The sequence below is a fragment of the Pangasianodon hypophthalmus genome, chromosome 22, assembly GCF_027358585.1.
Source record: "Pangasianodon hypophthalmus isolate fPanHyp1 chromosome 22, fPanHyp1.pri, whole genome shotgun sequence".
Lineage (NCBI taxonomy): Eukaryota > Metazoa > Chordata > Actinopteri > Siluriformes > Pangasiidae > Pangasianodon > Pangasianodon hypophthalmus.
Genome location: NC_069731.1, coordinates 11,769,405 through 11,790,523, shown reverse-complemented (window position 1 = coordinate 11,790,523; position 21,119 = coordinate 11,769,405). Strand labels below are relative to the sequence as shown.

Here is a 21,119-nt window from a genome sequence, read left to right as displayed (position 1 = left end):
ATGCATTCACTCACATCCTAGCCACAGCATACAGCATTACTGGCTTCAGCTCTTATAGCTGTACTATCAGGAGCCTCTCTGCTGGAGTGACCGATCGTCGAAGGAACAATTTTAGCCAGTGAGTAGTAGAATTTTAGTACTCAATAGTAGTCTTTTTAAATATTTATCTAATGAAAAGATGAAGAATGACAAAAAGTAGAGATATGATGCCCTGTGCACAGCACGTGATCAGCGTTTGCTACATGGAGCAGCAGCTCAATAAATAAAAGCTTATTTCTTTTGTGAATTTCAGACCAGTCTGCATTGAGATATGGTAAAATATGGTTTTATTTTGGAGCTCAGAAAGGCTAGGTTTAGGTCAGGCTACTGGAGCATACCACTGACTGATGATACTACATCTCATCCTCATGTCTCTATTTGTATTCGTTTAGAACGCATTATGTTTTCATTTCGAATGATGTATTCACATTCAGTTACATCACTACATTGTTTGTAATGGTATCCTAAAATCATTTCTAAAACAATTATTACATGTTTACATCCTTCTTTTATTTGCTTCTGCAGCCTGGTGAAAGGTCAGCGATACTGTTTTAGGTCTTGAGAGCTGTTATCTTGTTCCACTGATGCTTAGCTTGACTTGAGCATCTGAGTCTGTTTGAAATTCTCATGACGTAAATACGAATTAACAAAGTAAATTTGTTTACTGTTTCAAGTCATTACACATTTAATGAGAGCATATCAACTGGGATACAAAATTTTAAGCTTGCTAATAAAGATAACTGCTGGCTTAATTAGGTCGTTATATTAAGTTCAGTAGGAAAACATCATTAAAATAATGTTATGGTCCATGTACCTTTTGGTCATTCTATTTTCATGTCAGTAACAGCAAAAGAAATGATACAAACATGAATATTTCTTTGATTATTTTTCAAAATCCAGGCAGGATAAAATAAAAATAAGTCTTTTTTTAATTATTAGAAATAGCAGATGCAAAATGTCAAACCATCTGTAATCTTGAGCTCATCAATGCATGGGCTTATTTAACAAAAATCAAAACAAAAAAATGCCATCAGCCATTTAATCAGAAAGCACTTTCCCACATTCCCACTTAATCAGAAAGTAATGAGTTTTAGAAAGTTCAGAAAAATGAGTTTCAGAAGCAACCTCCTAAGGAACTTCCTGTCCGCTGAAAAACTGGCTGTCTTACCAAATATCAGTGAAGTGGCTTGCGTGCATTCTGGTATAGATTTCAGGAAGAAATTAAAGTCTGGGAGAAAAACAACCAAATATAAGAGGTGTAAATTGGAGACAGCCAAACAATTCACATAATGCATTTTTGCTTAAAATACTATTTAAAAAAAAAATACACTAAAATAAGAAACAATTCCAAATGTGTGTGTCCTGAAAAGGATATTGGAGAGTTTGTCACCTGTCACAAAATTAGGCGTTAGCTATATTTCCCCGACTGTGGCTGTAACGAGCCTCTGTGAGTGTTTGGTGTTAGTAGGTTACAGTATGAATTGTGTCAGTGGTGAGGAAGTCTAAGATCAGAGTCCAAGCCAATAGGTGCCAGTGCTATTTACCACCCTTCCCAGTGCACCTACCCACAATGCCACACTCCCACTGCAATAAGGTCATGCTAAGGAGAACTAGCATGCAGCCACCACCCTTGATACAAATCATACAAAAATGAAACTACTATGCATAAGCTTTTAGTTATGACAAAAATGTAACTCTAACTGAGAATATTTAACTCAGCTTTCAGGCTTAATTGTTTTAACGTTGGGATCACAAAGTGCAAGTCAAGACAAGAGTGTGTTTGAGCATGGTTTTGGAAGGACCCCAATGGGAGGAGTTGTATTTTTTATTTTTATTTTTTATTTTTTTGGACAAAATTTTTAAAAAGAATTTCTGACTGTGCCTTTTAGTACATTTCATTAAACTCTAACATTAAAATAAAAAGTTTAATGAAATGTTAACGTAAAATGGACCAATCATGTCAGTAGTGTGTGAACGGCAGAGTTTGTGTTTGAGTGGAAAGACCTAGTTTGTTGCCATTATTAGAATTTCAAAGTAGCACAGGAGAAGAAACGTTGAAAGGTTGAGGCGCTGGGATATTTGTACTGCCCACTGCAGTGTTAAAGGCATGAAAAGCTTTGAAAAAGCACAAAAAACTTTAAGGATGATGTGTTGTGACTATAATCTCATTTCATGGTGATCTCGGAGGATACAGGATCTCTCTGCGCAAGCTCTCAGTGGCCAAGACAGAACCATAGGCAAGATTTTGGTGCTTGGCATACCATCTACACTAACCCCACCCCCCTGCCCCCTGGGAGATTGTGTGCTGGAGCACAGTAGCTATGGAGGGATATGAGGGACATGTGAGGGATCATCTGAGGCCGCGTGGTGCTTACGAATTCACTCTTGTGCTCCGATTGGTCAAAGCTGAGCTCTCCTGCGTTGCACTGTATCCATGGTGCTGAAAAAAGACTGAACCCTTACTGAAGAGCCAATGAGGCTGCAGCCTGAGAGGTGGAGGACAGGAAAATAGTACAACTTAAAAGCCTGAGCATGAATACATGAATGGCGATGAGGTAATGCGCCAAAAACTTCCACCAAATACAACTGCTCCACAGCAACAAGAAGAGATGGAACCTGGAGTTCAGAATATTCTACATTCCTGCTCGATTAAGAGATTAGCCTCTACACGGGCTAGCCATGTGAACTGACCTACTTAGTGAATTGAGGTCAAGAAGTAAAGACAGGATAAAAACAACAACATACGTTTCCTCTAATCACTTTATATCTAATTTTAAAGCTAATGCTTTTGTTGAAAAAATGGGCAAAACTGGGCAAAGCTTTTATACGAGTTCATCAAAAAAAAAAAAAAAAGATTTCCTAGTAGTATTCATATAAGCACTCTGCAAATCCACCATATAAACTGAAGATCCTCACACCCACAACCTTCCTCACAAGAACAGTGTTCAACACTCCTCTAAATAAAGTGAATGGAAGACTGTGCGCACACACACACAGGCGCCCACACACACACATACACACACACAAAAGCGCCCACACACACGCGGGATAAATGAGAAGGGTGCTGGCATTCTGTTGCAGCATTGCAGCATGGGAGTCCACGTGTCTCAAAGAACTACGCTAGCTCTCTGGCGCCAGAACAACACATTCTCTCTCCCCTCCCTTTTTCTCTGTCACGTGGACACAGCCATGGAGGGAGAGGGAGAAAGACAGAGAGATAGAGAGAGAGAGAGAGAATAATAATTCACACACACATTATTGATATGCATTAGAAGCTGAGCGCTACAACTCTGATACATATTGAACATTAGAATAATGAAAGGATAATTAAAGCAGCTCTTTTCCATCCCAATGGGCGACATTATTCTGATTATAAAGTGTGATGAATCCTATTGGCAAATCAGAAATAAATGATTACTAACTCTGTCTTGTGCACAAATCACACATTGAACAAATCACACATTTGTACTTAGGACACATTTATTTAAGAGCTTGCTCATTTACATGAATGTAGTGTACTGCTCACTTTTTGCATTTCTGCTATTTTGATGTTTATGAAGCGTGCTTCTTTCTTCTTTCATTCTGATCATTCAAAAGTTAGACTGTTTGATTTACATTTTAAACACATGCATTTGCATGTATTCATTAAGCCAACACAAAGTGGCTCATAAGACAGAATCCAATTCAAGTATAGAGCTTTTAAAAAAGAGCTGACAGCGATAAAAGTGCCACAAAACTCCAAGTTTCCAGCAGCTAACCAGCAGCAAGTGTGAAATGGCTGTACGAAGATAAGAGGGAGAGAGAGAGAGAGAGAGACTATCCAACTTTAGGACACCCCAAAGTCAATACAGAAAGAGTCTGTTAAAGGAATACACTAGTGTTTTTCCAACCTGGTTTTTAACCTAATCTCTATAGCATCTGTATCATACGTGTGATAACAACAGACTCCAAGTGACAAGTTTTACTGTTTATCCAGTCACTTGAAACTTACTTATAAAGGAGGTATAAGGGCAGTTGTTGGTGCAGTCAAAAAAAACAAAACACACACTTCATGAAAAACACAATAAAATCTGCATTTATTTACAGAATTTGTAAATAAGACACTAAATCTGTACAGTTTGTTCTTCCACAGATGAGACTACTTCTCTAAAAGGAAAGACTGTGGTAATGCATTCTTAGTGTATTCATTCATGCTGCGTAATGCCCTGCCTTACACAAAATGTAGACTTTTAACTAACACATTCATCAGTTGGTGTCAGACTTGGTGAAGGTACGTGTGAAAAAGCATTGTTATCTGCTGCAGAGAGTTGCAGGACCGACTGCTCATGACAAGATTTACTTCATGCACCAATGTAGTAAAAATGAAACACATATGCCAATGTAGCAAAATCAATGTGAAGATGATTGAAGTCATGTGTGTGTGCATTGTAGTCATGTGTATGTTATCATTATGCTATTTAGAGTTTTGGAATGAATGAATTGTGTTCTTCTCCACAGGAAACTTGCGCATGGTTTAATGCATAAGCTGAACAAGCAGTCATCATTCATTGACATTTACATTACATTTGCTCTGCTATCATCTGTTATGGTTACAGTTCACTATAACACATGATGCACAACTATCTGAGTAGTGTGTAAGTTACCTCTGAGGTCTGATTTATCTCCTCATTCAGTGCGCTTAACTGAACTCTGAACATGGCCCATTTTGATCATGTCGGTGACACCCCTTTGTCCCCACCTGCCCCTGACCCAGAACACATTCCCCAGTTGTACCTCTATGAGGATGTGGCCTACTAAAGTAAACACACAACTGCCTTGGTTTATGATCATGCTTTGCAAAGACTAAGTAAACAGAATGACTTCTTTTTTTTTTTTTTTACTATATTGCGCCAGTGTTACAAATATGGATGTAGCTACATAAAAGCAGCTTTGGGAAAACATTCCCTCTTTCTTTCATGTCTGTATTATTCTACAGCCACTATTTTTAGTTTTTAATTGTTTTTTATTTTAATGTTTATTGAGGACTCCATCAACTGCTCTTAGACTCCCATTATCAGCAAGTTTAGTGTTCTTTTCTCAGTACAGGGAAATGTGGTGAAATTCTTGTCTATGGAAATCACACATGCACTACAGATGAGATGGAAACAGAAAGATGAAAAACACTTGAGTATCCCTTTAAGCATTAGCGGATTACCTGGATTAAGTTTGTTAGTGTCTGGAAAAATAACAAAATCTCCACTGCCCTACTGCGCTGAGGTCATCAGCCTCGGGGACTATGCTTGTTTCTCAGTGTAATGTTATCACTGATCAGTTATAGAGTGAACATAATCTCCTTAACAGTTCTTCCATACATACATATGCCTGTGCATAAGTGTGTGCTACAGTTTGCAAACATGTCTTGGGTCTTAATGATGTACTTATGCATGCATGTGTGTGTATGTGGGAGGGTGTGGATATGCGCATTTCTCCGCTGTGTCCGTCTGCAGTACCTCAGCATCCTCAGCAGCAACAGCAGCGCAGGCAGTTTCAAACTGACCTAAATCTCCTGGGGTGCACTGGTGCATTATTAGCATTAGCCTGGACCCCATGACACTCATCCAATCAAAGAGGCAGAAAACAGGGGATGACCCCCACATGCCACATCCACGAGCCACATGGTAAGGGATAAATGGGCGAGAGCTTGTTTGTAATTTATAGCTCCCTCCATATGGGCTACCACGAAATAAACAGCTCCTTTGAAAAGGGCTGATGTAAAAAAATCAAAAGGCTTGCCCAATCAGAAAAACACAATGCCATCAGAGAATAAGCCATCAACCTTATTCAAAATTAATCATACCTCCAATTATTTTAGTCAAATCACTGTATGTTATCTGTTTAAATATTAACTAACAATTAATCTTTTTTACTCTAGGTCAGATCTGCAGAAATGAGTCGGTGGTATGCGGTGGGATCTAACAGAGCAGGTTCAGAGCAGGATTTTGGTTAATCCTTCCTTCAATAGCACCTCTTAGTCTTCATGGTACCATTCATGATCAAAGCATGAAACCATAGCAACAACACATAACAAGCCAAAACATGGCACCTTCACTGATGGACTGGGGAAGAACTTTAAGCCAAACCTGTACGAACCCTACAAAGTCTATTTAATCATCAAACACTCGTCATATGCACTCTGTCTTCACTCTGTTCACATTTCAAAACCAACCTGATCCGCATAATCTTTTAAAAATGCTAACTTTGGTGATGATGCATGGGAGAAAATCGAACCACAAAGGACTGCAGTTTATAAAATGTGTGTTTATCAGTGAGACTTTGTCTTAGTCTGAATTCAAGCAGGAGACGCTGTAACCTCACAGGCATCGTCTCCTGGTTATATAGTTTAAAAACCCAGAGAAAAAAGGCAGCAAAGGTAGTATGTGACAGTGCCACTCCCTACTGCGGGGATCTGGCCGATGTGGAGGAAGAGTTTGGTGCAGGACCAGCGTAGGGAAGTCGACCTTTGAATACAGATTTATGCAGGGCCCCCTACACACACACACACACCTTATTATTCTTGTGAAGACCTACCATGACATGATTATTAATGCAGCTAATTTATGCTATGCTTGCACCTAAACCTAACCCAACCTTAACTTCAGTAACCCAAAGCAAACCTTCTGGCTATTTTAGTTTTTAAATAAAAGCTGCAGCTCTCATATAAAAAAGCAGTTTTCCTCATGTGGAACAGCCAAATGTCAACATAAGGTCAAAACTGTCAGATATTCCTCACATTTTGTCACATTTTGTCCACACCAAGTTATAAAACATGCCCACACACACACATTATTCTATTACTTCCTTTTTGTATTTCTAGCGTATTACTGTAGATAAGTAGAGCTACACCAACGCCTAACCTTACCCTCTGTACTCATCTGTACTCTTTGTGGTTTACATTTTTTCTTGGGCACCAGCTATAAATTAGCACCGAGGGTCTCTACAATGTCAAACCTGTCATGTATTTGTATCATGGACACATTGTGTCTATAGATGTACACATATTCACATGTCTATATGTCTAAGAGTAAAACAGCATAGGTCACTCCACTGTCCTAAACCCCTGATGACCAGGACTCGCTAACCTTCATTACTCATCCGTCATACAGATACAAATCACATGAAGAGAGTCCAGTGTAAATTCAGGTTAAAGGTGTTAATCTGGTGAGGAGTTGAGATTTCTGTGCTAAGGGTGGGGCACTGGCACAGGGGTTTTGGTGCTGTGTTTGGCATGCAGAAGATTTGCGCTAAGAGGATTGGGATGATGTGTAAGGCACACAGCTCCCTCTGGTGACCATTGAGAGATTAAAGTATGGAAGATGCCACTCCCTGTCTCTAGAGTTGGCTCTACAAATATTTCAAAGTTTAGACGTCAAAGGAAAGGTGGGCAGTGGGATGTTAGTGGTTAGGTTTCTAGGGTTCTGGGTCATGCTCTTTGAATGTGCTCTTAACCATCAACTACTCAACTGGAAGTAGATTTGGATAAAAGGAAACGGCCTAACCAGGGGTTGCAAAAACTTTCTTCTGACAGTAGTATTTACACTGCTCTGGCACATTAATCAAGAGTTTGGTAAATCACTGATGGTGCAGTTCAGTGGCCAAACAGGACTGAAGCTTTTTACTGCCCGTGAACATTTTACTAGCCTGTAAAATGAGCTTAGGAAAACTTTAGTCCGGATACACAGCGTGTGGTGGAGTAAGAAGCGTAGACCATCAGTGGATGACACATTGCTAAATTAAAAGGAAACCAACCCACTTAATGTTTAAATAATCCTTCCCTTCCCTTCAGCATGTACATCCACATATGCCACTACAAGCGTTTTACATGAGTCAGCTAACCCAAGTCAAATCTGCCTCATGCTTCTGAGATGCCTCACACGACCACACCAGACGCTGGATATGGTCCATGGATATACACACTGCCTCACACTGTCAGTCTTTTAAAGGTCATTTACAATAATATGTAAACACCAAAAATGATTTCTCTGTAATAAAATGTGAGTCATTTGACCACAGAGATGTTGAATTCTCAAATCTGATTGGTCAGAAAGGAGTTGATTAATTTTCTATAACACCATGGCTCTCACAGTAATGCCGGCTGCAAGGCAAATAAAAGGCTTACATTGATGTGTAATACACAATTTGCTTCTACAGTAATGGCTAATTCACTGGGACGTGTGTATGGTGGACACACTTGTATGGCGGATGCTACACACAATCTCAGGCTAATAATAAAGTGATTAATAAACTGAGAATAATATACTAATTGCTGATATGGTGATGTGTTTTCTTTAAGGAGATGTTAATTTAAAAGATTTGGAAGGAGTCTCCAGTGTCACTGCTTTGTAACAGTCAAAGGGAAAGACGAGAAAGTCTAAAGATGGAGTAGATTGCATTTTGCAGCTCCTTTGCTGTGATTTTTATTTTTTTATTTCAATAGAAAGGGAAAGAAGGGCTATTTATAACTGTTGTAATGTGATAAGAAATAATTCGCTTTGCAGATGTTCCACAACATTAAGTGTAACTATAAATGAATAATAAGTATGACATGTCTTTGTTTTAACTGATAGAAAATTGCCTTTAACCCGTATAGGGGTATGTGAAGAAAAAAAATTCTGTGATCACTGTGCTGTAATGTATATGTGACAAAATAAAGGCTTTCTTTTTCTTCTTTAAATAGCTGTTTTATAAGAGAAATTAAACACATACAGACACACTGTTATTGGAAAATAATCAACTTGGCCCTGATTCGCCATCATAGGATAGATTAATGGTGATCTATAATGAAAGAAAGATTAATCACATTTTCCTCCAGATAATGTGATCTCCAATTCACATTGAGATTATTTAGTAAATATAGTAAATGCAGTAAATTCACAAAAAAAAACAAAAAAAAAAACACAGTGAGCAGTAAGAATGCCATCCTCACACACAACACACACACAAGTCACATAATCAGATCAATAGCGCCACCTGTTGAGCCACTGATCATTAATCACGAGCGTTACAAAACACTTCTTACATGAGAGCCAGTTGCACAGTTTTGTTGATAGAAGTTCACTAAGATATTAAGAGGCTCAAGATATTAATGTTGTCTTTAAGAGCTACAAAGCAGTGTGGGAATTATATAGAAGCAGGTCATTCTGAGAAATCACACAATATACATCATGCCAGGAAGCAGGAATATATATACACTCCTGGGCAAAAAAAAAAAAAAAAGGGCCAAGTCCAAAATGGCAAATATCAAGCTTTTAATGGTCTTAACAACAAATCATTGGTCAGAAAATTAGCAAGAATTAAATGAATGCACTCCTGAGAGCTCCAGTGGCACCATTTGCTCGTTTACTTTTGCTGCAGTGAACTGTTTGGGGAAAAGCTAGAAACAGGGAAATTCACTTATATAGTCTTCTTATATGCAAAGGTAGAATCATAATAATGATTAAAATGTTTGATGTAAAATTCAAACTAGCACATGTCTAAGTGTACAGAATTTTCCTAAAATATCTTCTGGGATGTTTTTTTTTTCTTAAAAGATTAGTCATCTGGTTATCTGCCATACCTGATGCAGCCATCAAGGGCCATGAGGTTTAACCATTTAAAGAAATCAAAAGGAAAAGCTCCCATACTAACTTCCTTTATCTATTTGTTTACTTCTTGCTAATTTCCTGACCAATGATTTGTTGTTAAGACTATTAAAAGCTTAATATTTTGCCCAGGAGTCTGTGTGTGTGTATATATATATATATATATACACTCAGTGTGTTCATTTTAATTACTAATTTACTAAAATACTGAATGTATTTCATGGGTATTAAATGCAATTGGAATAAACGTGTAAAAATATATTTATATCAGTTTGAAAGTTGTAGACAAAAATCAGAAAATTGCCAATTAGCAAAATCACACATTTTGTATGACTTAGCTATTATTCAACTAAAAGCAAATTATTTCCAGTCCATAGATAAACAGAGACACAACTGTATGACAGAAGAGTAAGGAACAACATCAGGATTCCAGTCTCTGAGAGAAGAAAAAATAATTCTGATATTCTGTTAACTGCAGGGGGACCCAACCGAGCACTGCAACAGGGAATTGGCCATAGGATGAAATTCAATCCATGCACTGAAATTCAATCAGAAATGCAGTGATTGTCTACTACATTTCCTATGGTGCCTATGTTTCATACTGTGGCATGTGGTTAGGACATAAAGCCATTATCCAAATAACATGCTTATAAGATGCCAGAGCTGAATGCCTGTGGATGGGCTTTGGCATCTTCAGCACAAAAGTAGACAAAATGGAGCAGGATTTCACTCAAGCCCACTGCACAGGCAGTGATCATGAAAAGCAACAACATGACTCATACATTTACTCCACAGCAGCTAATAAGATGAATCTAATACAGTCCAGCTACGCAGCGGCATCACCAGATGGGGGCAGCACTGTCCTACTGCTAACACTGCTCAAGTTACACTATAAACTCAGGAAACATTACTACTGTCAGGTGACCTCTCAACAGCTTTAAAACACAGATCTAGCTCTCTCTCGACTGTATCCAGCATTCAGAGGTTCCTAGTCATAAGACTGAAGTTAATCCTTTAAACCAAACGATCAGACGAGGGTCTCAAACACGTCACAAGGAGCTATGGGCATGCCACAGAGTAACACACACACAGTAACTACTGAAAACACTGAGACGGGTTTTGTCCCTGAATAAATGTGATACTCTGCTGTATCTGTATACATGTGCATGGAAAATCTGACACAGTTGAAATATTATTCCGTGTGCAAATCTCCATTACTGATGCATCATTTTAGTAATAACAATAGATTTAACAGTATGTCAATTGCACATAACTGAATTTTTTTTTTAAATCCAATTACAAAATGCTTCCTTCCTGCATTGGCACAAAATGTCACAGTCTCCATCCACTTCATCTGTCACATATATGTGATTACCTCAAACAAAAGTTTCAGCATTTTCTGCTGTGCTGAGGAAAATATGAAAAACCTTCTGATCTTTAGAAATTCATTTAAGATGGAAGCATCAGGGCAGTTAAATTATGTTAATATAGTTTAAAATTCAGGACTACAACCATTACACTCTAACAATAGTCTTAGGATGGGACAGTATTAAGAGAAAGTTTTGCCAAAGCTGTTCTTATGGAGTTTTAGCAACATGTAAGCAATACAATAAAGTATTTCCAGTATTACTTCAGAGAGGCAAGAACCTTGAGGCACAGCAAAAAGAAAGTTGAACTGGTTTCAACATTCAGATGTAAATTACAAGCAGCAGCCAGTGTTGTTGTCAGACCACAAATGCTAATCCGCACAAATCGTCGTCAACTGGCAGGCCAGATGCAGAACCTACAGAGTACATCAGCACAGAAACTAGCTACAGTGCTAGAGAGGTCTGAGGAGTTTTCATAGACTTTCACAGATTTATACTCTGTGGTCTGATTAGCAAACATGGCTAACAACATGGCAGCTAAAAGAAAACAGAATGTGTAAAAACAAATGGACAGAGAAGTGTGGGTTTATTCTCCATTTCAGATTCAAAATAGACATGTTGTCTGTTCAGAGTCTATGACACTAGATAAAACTAATAACATGAAACACCAGTAAGAAACAAAACCACCTCAAATGTTTTTTTTATAACTACTTATAGCTAGCTAATTTATATCAACTAATTATTAATGATTAAACATTAAAAGGTAACCATTGTCTTCATTCAGTCATGTTATTTGCTTCTCCAGACCTTTAAAAACAATGCTGTATTACTCCTGTATGCAAGGAACCATGCCGTAGGAATAGTTTGCTGTTCCTTGATCATGCGAAAGAGGAATCTGGATCAGAACGCACCTAGAAGCAATAGAGATAATTCATGCTTCAACACGGCCCCACAGAAGTGCACGTTTGAGACAAGAGACCAAATATGCTCATCCAAGTAGGTAAATGATGAGGGCAAGAGTTTGGACAGATACCAAACACGCCCAAGCGTGCACTTCACACAGCCTGGTGAAGACAGGCATGATTTTCCTCTCACTAGGTGGAGATGGCAATTTTTCATGCAATGACATTTGACACATTCTCAGGGTTAATGTGCAGCGGAACGTCTCCTCATACTGGTGGGTTACATTGTTATCTTTGACCCTGTGATTACATATGCAGCCACTGGGAAAACAGGAAGACACATTACTCAAGTCCACGTCGTGTCCCACAATGGTGTGCACTTCCGTATTGGCAAATGTTTCTCAAATTCTGAGTATGTTAAAGGCATGATGGAAAAAATATGAAAGTAAGGTGTTATATATATATATATATATATATATATATATATATATATATATATATATATATATATATATACACTGTGTGTGTATGTGTGTTAGCTTATCAATTATGTTATTTTATATTTCATCAAAACAATTATAGATTATTTTTTATGTAATGAAGGGGACATGGGGGAGCAAAAAGAACAGCCAGTCCAAGCTTGGCTAGTTATGAATATTCACTGAAGGGCATACTTTACACTTCCTTCTGCAGTTTGGTTGGAACAATTTTTCTGAGTGATAAACACAAAGTCAGATTGTGGAATATATGCACATTCTGGATCTTTTTTTTTTTTTTTCCTGGAGATTGTTCAAACCAAATTGATTTTTATTGTTGTCCCATCCACATCCAGGTACAGAGATTAGGATGAAACAATATTCCTCCAGGACCATGCAACATACAAGACAATACAGAGCTGCTATAGTCAGGTTACTTAAAGTGCAACACTGCAGCAAAACTACAGTTTCAGCGTAAATGACAAGTGCAGCAAATATTCCAGGGGTTCTCAAACTTTTCTGGCCAATGTCTCAATTTTAAGGCCCCCAATATTTCCTAGTGCGAACTGGTAGAAATTATAGGCCTACTATTTTAAAGATGTGTGCATTATTGTAAATAGGTGCAAAACCCACAGAATGACAGGTAACATTCTTATTTAAGGATAAAACTGATCTTAACCAAAAATACCATAAAAATATCATATATCGCACATCACATTTAATTGATATACACCAAAGAGGAAAAGACAGCAAAAGACAGGGTTCTTTATATTAGCACACTTAACGATGCATTTATGAATCACTGTGTGTAAGAGCCCAAAATTGCTTGTGCATGCCAGGGCATGAAGCATTCATTTCTGTTTCCTTTCTTTCTTACACTGCTTTAGCAAACATTATGTGAAAATATCAGTAAATATTATAAACATGCTGTATTATAAACACTGTATATGATCACAAAGTTCACTACTCCAGCGATTTTCACTTCTACGCTCTGTGGCAGAACACACACACAAAGTTTTCATGTTTTAAGTTTAATCGCTGCCAGAGCACGTGCTGCTACACTAAGCTACACTTGCTGTTTAGATTATGGGTATACGCTGAAATATAGCAAAACATAGCACAAATATTGTATTTTGTAATGCTTCTAACTAGGAGGCATGAATGTATTTTTATTTTTCTGTAAATAGCTGCTCTACACAGCCAGTGTCCAATGTAAAGGCCAATTTGATTAACAGGACAGTGTGTTGGGTGGGGACGCACTGCAGACTGGTGTAAAATGGGCTTAAGAGGAGCACCACATTAAATGGAAGCTAATGGAATGTTAATAATAATCTAATAGTGTTAAATATTATTACATTTTCCATAAATCAAATTTATATGCATGGTACTACATTATAAATAACAGTTTATAAAAATCTCCTGTGAACCCATCTGCATCTCAGGCAACCCCACATGTCCATACACAGTACAGCACAGGTAACTACTTACCAGCAGATGAGCAGAGGAAGGTGAGGGGAGGAAGAGCCACCCAGGCACTTGGCCAAGGTCGCAGTCCTGCACTGCAACTCACACTGAGAGAGAGAGAGACAGAGAGAGAGACACACACACACACACACACACACACACACAGAGACAGAGAGAGAGACAGAGAGTACTTATTTAAGTCCTAGGTCCAATCACTGACTATGACTGTAGTTGCTATTGCTTTATTAATCATAGCAGAAGTCAGCTCAAGAGAGACAATATTATTATAGAATAATAATCACTGTTGTGACATTTGTGTTTGTGGATTATTGTGTATAAATGACCTTTTTAGCAGCAGTAAAGCCAAATTTGTGAGGTGTGAAGTTAAAAAATTATCATTTAATAAACAAGTGTTCTTTTTAAAAGAAGTTTCAATCAAATCAGAGAGTGTTAATAATACACAGTCATTAAAGTTGCCAAAATCAAACCACAGTCCCAAAACATGTGTAAATAGGTAATGACAGAGTCAGCATTGCAATAAGCTCCGTGTATGCATGTGTAAAATTTGTCTGCCAACCAGAATTCTCCAGCTAACAGCAACGAAGTGGCCCAAAAGGGGTTAAATTAAGGGCTAGAGGATGACATGCACACATTAAAAAAAAGATGAGCTATAATGTGCTGCTGTGCCCGATTCACTTCCATCACAGCTACACATCCTAAAAAAACTAAACCAAATGTGTGTGTGCTAACACTGGTCCTAAAATACCACCTTAAATGATCTTATACAGTTATAGCATGATTTTTAAAGCCACTTGGAATTGAACTGAGGGAAGGAAAGTTGATGAGAGAAACAAAGTGACAAAATCAGTACAGAAAATCACTGAGCCACTGATCTGAACTGGGCTTAGAGTATACAACACTTTTCTGGAACAGCACACGCTCAAGCATTTCCCCATTTCAGTTCCTTCTGATGTCCTTTTTTTGGCCTCCACCCAACACCCCCCCCCTTAAAAAATTACAACACACAGGCCATGCTAAGCATTTTCTATTGCTACATGACAACCGATAAACATTTATAAAGGCTTCTTCCAACAGGCATCAACAGTCTTAAAGCACTGAGTCCAGAATAGGCTACAAAGCAGCTTTGATTGATTTTTCCAATTTAGCACTCAGTTGGCAAGCTACATCACATCACAATACCACAGCACTGTTGAATGCTCAGTTCCGATTGGTCAAAAGGTATTGATTAATTATACTCCACATCTTGGACAACAATTCCAGCAAGCTTTATATGAATGAGCTTGTTCTAATACATTATCATTTCTATAGTAACCTTTACCAATGCCGCATGGAGTCTCTTGTGTCAGATAAAATGTGACGCTGTAACTTAAATTTTTGCAACACAGGAAAAGTTTCAGGATGAAGAGCCTGCGATTTCTCTATAACATGACCTAATTAAATTCAAGGAAGAAAAGAGAGAGAGACTGGCGAGGGAATGACTGTTTATAGCTGTTATAATGTAAGTGCTAACAGGAACCAAGTTGTTTCACAGATGTTCCACAACATTATACGCAACTACAAACAAATAAAGTGCACGATTTGTCATTCCTTAATTATTAAATGCCCCATCATGTTTTATCGCTTACTTAGCATTGCGTAACTGACACACCAGTACACTAAGATACAAAGTGAGCAGTCAGCCTAGAACATCAAATTTTGACATCAAAATTGACAAAAGCAGTATTTATGACCGATGTGTATTGCAAAAATAAATATTTAAGTAGGCTTATTGTCACTTGCTATGAAGGATTTATGAAGGTGTCATGTAGCCCTGTGAACACTACACTTTCACGCAGACAGACATACTACAATCAGTGGAATAATATGATACTGAGACATGACTCTATGTAATACTCGGTCTGGCATCAACACTTCAGTAGCACTTTATCACAGTGGTTAATAATCCCACTGGAAACATGTGACTTGAGTGTGTTTAAGAACTGTCAAACAGTAGATTTACTCATTTATCAGCTACAGGTTCATCAACAGAGTGGACTACTGTGTTGTCCACAAAAGAAGATCTGCTTCAGATCCAAAGAGGTTCAAATAGACAATAACACTGATTCCAACTCAAAAGCAATGGCTAGGTTTTAAACACTTGAGCCAGCAGTGGCCTTGTGCTGTTTACAGCCAACTCAGGTTTCATGCAATTGTCACATTCAGCAAAATTTCACTTTGAGGGAAGTGAGTCATCAGTCATGAGTCAACAATTATATTATTCCTAGTTTGAAAGACTGTTTCGTGACCAGTCTTTGTAGAATTTATGAGTGCATGCAGCTCACTGTTCATACAGCTACAATGAGTGCAAACGTCTACCATTAGGATAAAATGAAGAAAAACATTAAATAAACAAACAACAGCAAGACATTTAGTGTGTTTACTTTCAGAAAAGTCCCATCATTATTACAAAAATGTACAATAACATTTAATAAAATAATAATAATAATAATAATAGTAAAACAACCAGAATAATACCAGTTCAAAAGTTACCAACATCTCTCTTTCTGAAGCTGAAATACATATTCCACAGAAACCTCTAAGCCCCTCCCCTTAACTACACGCACTGTTTACTAATTATGCTGCTTCTCAGTACTGCGCCTTATTTATCATTTGATTTATATTGTTATTAGTTTTTTTTAATATGTGATACTTGTATTTTGACGTTGCTTATTTGCACTACATGTGTCCTGCGTTGTACTGCATGAGTTGTACTGTCTGCATTGTACTGCATGTGTTGTACTGCTTGTGGTGTACTGACTGCATTGTACTGCTTGTGTTGTACTGCATGTGTTGTACTGCTTGTGGTGTACTGTCTGCATTGTACTGCTTGTGTTGTACTGCATGTGTTGTACTGCATGTGTTGTACAGTGTGTGTTGTACTGTCTGCATTGTACTGCATGTGTTGTACTGCTTGTGGTGTACTGTCTGCATTGTACTGCTTGTGTTGTACTGCATGTGTTGTACAGTGTGTGTTGTACTGTCTGCATTGTACTGCATGTGTTGTGCTGCTTGTGTTGTGCTGTCTGCAACCAGGTAGGTTGATACAAGTAAGAATCCCTATGCACTCGCTGAACATGGCCAATAAAGCTATCTTGAATCTTATCTTTGTAACAGCTCCCAGCCTCTGTATCCTGTAAGCTGCTATTATTTCTGCAAGATTGCTTGGGAAATCTTTACCCATTTGTTTTGACATATCTGTTGTAACACTGCCAGATGTCCTGCCCTGCCTACACTTGGTCTGGAGCCTGAGAAGGTAATGTGACACGCAGATTACAGTTTTTAGCATTTCAGAATTCTATTTTTATAGATAAATTGTGAAAAGGGTATCTTTCCCCATTCAGAAACCATGGTGGGTGCAAACTCAGTGTAATAGTTTCTGTTATATTTGTTTTCTGTTACATATGTTTCTGGTCAGTTTGGGAGATACTTGCTCCTTGATTCTGTCTTGCTCGTAAAGTCGATTTGGCTAAAACAGTTTCTGACAATTTAATAAAAATAAATGACTAAATGTAATTCCATTAAATATCCAACCTAATCAGTCAAGGCGAGGACTTTTATATTTTTGTTATACTTTATTCATTCCAAATGAACAACTTTCTTTCCTTCTTTTCCCAACTTAGAAAGAAGGCAGGAACAGAGAACTGAGTCACTCCAAGTCATTCTACACCCTGGGGTATTTACGGCTTAAGAGCCATTGCCCGAGGACTTAACAGTAGCAGTCTGTTACTAAAACAGGATCTCAGTGACCACACCACCAAAACTCAGGGCTAAAATATCAGTCTATTGTTTGTGAAATGATTAATTTTACTAGACATTCTAAATGGTGTGAATGACAAAAACAGTATCGATTATACACTGGGCTAATCTCTGAAGGCACAGGGGTGCAGTGACTTGTTAACAGGGCATGTCGCAGACAGCGAGACGGTGGAGAGTGGGAGGTGATCAGGCCACTTCCTCTTGTGCAGTGACTTCCTCCCATTCGCAGCAGATTTGAGGTTCTCATCCTGAACTAAAGCTTTAGCACGCTATCAACTTCATCATCTGCACAATAAGCTTACAGACCTAGCAAAGATTTTTTTAAAGAATGCAGCAAATTCAATATCAGCTAAAACACATTTACACCATTTCCTATAACTGTCAGAGGCTGTAATTACCTAAAGCATGGCTCAAACTGGTGAAAAACATCCTCTTCATTTGCAAAGAGGAGCAAATTCTGCCACCTTATGCCTCCTTATGCAAGTCACTAAATATAATTTTCCTATTTAAAAGAAAATAGACTTTTTAAAGATATTATAAATGATTAAACATTTGTATAAAACAATAGGTACATGACATACTAGTTTATTTCAATTAATGTAAACTAAAAAACAAAATACAGTTTCTTCTAATCATGTGTTTTCCCAGCAATCTAAGTCTCTGTGCACAGAATGAGGAACAACCAGACAGAAAACTTCCTCCAAGACGTCTGAAGTATAACGGTAAGCAAAATAATAGTGAAAAACAGATTTATTATATCAAATAATAAAAATCAAAATATTGGCATCATCATATGACCCCACACACACACACACACACACACACACACACACACTTCCTCATACCTTTGCTAATAGAGAGCTTGCCTGTCATTTTTCCTTTATTAAACCATCATATACTTTTTGTATTAAAGAAGCAAAAAAGTAGGCACTGAGTTGGAAAAGTGGGGATAAATATGGGAGAAGGTGGGAGGAAGATACACTAAAAGATCAGAAAAAAGAAAAAATTCAAAGTAACCTACTTCACCCTGAACTGATTCACTGCAACATGCCAATATCTTTCTCCATTTAATCAGTCTTGTGGGCAGACTTCTAGCTTTCACTGAAGAGTCTGGTACTTTTTGACACTAAATCTGGCCAAGAATTGCCCAATCCAAACATATACAAACATACAGTAATCACACAGAAGGTGCTGGAAATAAGTTGTATGTGAACGTTTGTTTCTATGAGACAGCGTTGCTGCTTTCACAGGAAGAGGCTTACTATTTGACATTACCAACCACAGACCTTTTCCCGTAGCCTGAACAGTAAACATGCAAGGATATCTCATTTACTAGCCACACTGAGATTGTTCAGACTTCTTTCCTGTTACTACATCATATCTCCATCATGCTCATTGTATCACAGTATTCAAAAGATTGTTTTGTAAACCAGCATATGGAAGAGTGTAAACACATGAGCCTGCATACACAGAAGTGCAATTAGCCAATCAGTCTGCAACTTTCAAGGTTCAGACATTTGCAAATAGCTGAATGTATAAGTGTATATGAGGCTGAGATCATGTCTATTATAACAGCAGAGGGGAAAAAAATCCACAAAGGCAAAAGGAATTAACTCCTCAGGCCTAAATATATCACACACTCCTTAAAGCAAAGTATCACAGTAAAGAATCCCAGGAGGCATAAAGATCTTCACAGTCTTCAGTCTTGCACCCAGAGATTACAGGCTTCTGTGGGTTGGTCAAATTACAAAGGAAGCTATAAATCTGCACAATGAGTGTTGCGGTACCTTCAAAGGTGACAGCAGAGAGTTTTTGTCCAAGGCTGCTGCACATGTTTATGGTGGACCTGTGATGTGTGACTCCTCTTAAGGAGAAAATACTTTAAGTAAAAATCTTTTTTACTCCTCTATGACTCAAAGAAAAGCAGATAATAATTTAACTGTAATACATGATTTTGGAGGGATAAATATAATACACATGAATTGCATAATATTTACATAAAATAATTTACATAAAGTAACTGAGTTATCAGCTGCAGCCTGTGAACCTGGGTACAATCCATAGCTAATTTTATTCACTAAAAAACACACTTCAGAAAAATCCATTAAATGTTACTTAACATTGTGCATATTATGTAGTACAAAATCTACAATGTGCAAAAGCCTCATAAAATTTACCCAATTAAATAATAATTACACAGACCTGTGCATTAATTACAGCCCATGCTGAGGGACCAGTTCTTTCTGGGTTTTTCAGCTGGATTTTTTGGGCACATTGAACATTCACAGGACACGACATTAAGTAGTGTGATAGTTAAGAGATATTTTTCTCTATGACAAAAAATATCATTTTACTTCATTTGCGAATGCCAATTAATGCTACCTCAATTGTGGCTAAGCTAACACAAACTTGCTGGTTAATGCTAACTGCCGTCCTTTAGAGGGTTAGCTCAATAATTAGCTTGATAAAGCTTACTAATAATTAATAATAATAATAAAGCAGATATGCCTATGTAACAACTGACATAGTATGTTTGATACGTATATCAATAACATTACAGCATAGATAAGTGCTTATTGGTTGCACATGTATGTACCTAAGTGCCACATTATCTTGTAAATATATGAACTGTGGCAGCGCTGTGCATATTGAGTAAGTTAGTCCGCACAGTCGGATTTCTGCAAAACTGGCACAAACAAGAGACTTGTGCTGGAGACGTGCCTGTTTAATGTACGAATTCAAACATCATTTAAGATAACTGCTTGAGAGAAGTGTGTTCTGCTGTGGAGCAGTCTGAGAATTTAGTCAATAAAAAACTGACATAATCAACATCAAACCACGGGAGTAATTAAAATGGCATTAATAGAATTACATTTTCATTCAGTGAAATTTTAAAGGTACTTTTGCAATAAGTAAAGGCATAAAATATATTGTATTGATGAACTAAAAATATTAGGTAAGATTTATCACATATGCATTGCAAATAATACTTACTAAAATATGTTCAATCTTACTTAAAAGGGGTAAAATTTACCCCCCCCCAAAAAAAAGTGGCTGCAAATTGCTGCCTCAATTTTTTTGTGAGTAAATCTGACTATTTGGAATTACTTAAAATTTAAAAGTACCTTTGCAATAAGAAGAGGCCTAAAATGCATTGATGAATTAAAACTATTAGGTAAGCTTTACCACATGTGCAACCACATTGCTGCCTGAATTTCTTTTGGTTAAATTCTATATGCAAATTTTTTTCAGTGTATCCGAAGTGTGCATGTTGTACGTTGGTGAGGGAATGGCTGTTTATAGCTCCTACAACATAAGCAATAACAATAACCAACCTGTTTTGTGGACATTTCCCATAGTTATAAATGGACAAAATGTACAGTCAAGGTGACTTCAAGGTGGTAACTCTGCTTCGTGTCAGATCCCATCACACCACCC

The 21,119-nt window shown here is 37.6% G+C and overlaps 1 protein-coding gene across 4 annotated transcripts in view; it reads right to left on the bottom strand.

The window, feature by feature from the left end:
* The window catches only part of fam49bb (family with sequence similarity 49 member Bb), a 65,932-nt gene that overhangs the window by 27,204 nt on the left and 17,609 nt on the right, over positions 1-21,119 (bottom strand). For 3 of the 4 annotated variants that reach the window (XM_026937973.3, XM_053228080.1, XM_053228081.1), the window contains exon 2: positions 13,890-13,972. The exons of the other annotated variant lie outside the window; for it this stretch is intronic. The gene's annotated coding sequence lies outside the window, so the exon portion shown is untranslated. The remainder of the gene's footprint in view (positions 1-13,889; positions 13,973-21,119) is intronic. 4 annotated transcript variants of the gene reach the window in all.